Source organism: Limulus polyphemus, unplaced genomic scaffold, assembly GCF_000517525.1.
Source record: "Limulus polyphemus unplaced genomic scaffold, Limulus_polyphemus-2.1.2 Scaffold4914, whole genome shotgun sequence".
In the NCBI taxonomy this organism is placed as follows: Eukaryota; Metazoa; Arthropoda; class Merostomata; order Xiphosura; family Limulidae; genus Limulus; species Limulus polyphemus.
The window spans coordinates 60,628-61,517 of record NW_013670524.1 but is presented as its reverse complement, the minus strand read 5'-3'; positions in this window follow the sequence as shown (position 1 = coordinate 61,517).

The window sequence follows — 890 nt, the reverse complement described above, 5'->3', positions numbered from 1 at the left end:
GAAATAAAAACTTGCCAAATGAACTATTCTCTTTCCACGCACAATAAAATTCGATAAACTTGTTAAAGATCAAGTTAACAAGGAAGAAATATCGTGTTGCTGTGTGATATTTAACTCTGTTCCATTTCACTAATATGAACCAAATATTCTATGACCATTGTATATATATATATATATATAGGCCTATTCTATAAAATATATAAAACATTAGCGTTCTTTGTTTTAAAACACACCTCTTAGGTCTATTGTAAATTATAAAATTAAAAACACTGGCAGATAAGTTACTGCGTTTTTTAATCAGTGATTGTGGCCCTTACTTTGTGACATATAGATAATGCTATACATTGTACTCAAAAGATGGCAGCACCATAGTTTAATTATACGGCTTGTTTGTTTTGAATTTCGCGCAAAGCTACACGAGGGCTATCTGCGCTAACCGTCCCTAATTTAGCAGTGTAAGACTAGAGGGAAGGCACCTAGTCATCACCACGCACCGCCAATTCTTGGGCTACTCTTTTACCAACGAATAGTGGGATTGACAGTCACATTATAATGCCCACACGACTGAAAGGACGAGCTTGTTTGGTGGGACGAGGATTCGAACCCGCGACCCTCAGATTGCGAGTCGAGCTCCCTAACCACCTGGCAATGCCGCTCCATAATAGTAAGGCGCAACAAGTTTTTCAAATAATTATAACTTATGCGCCGAAAAACCACCCTATTAAATTCCTAAGCGAAAAACCGATCATTCAAAGTATTGGTTACGATATATTATGCGCATATATACTAATAATACGATAAAAAGGTCGCTAACGTTTCACGGTATAACAATTAAAAAATTTCTAAAACAGTAACTTTTTCGTCTACTACCTTCCTATCTACCTGATCAC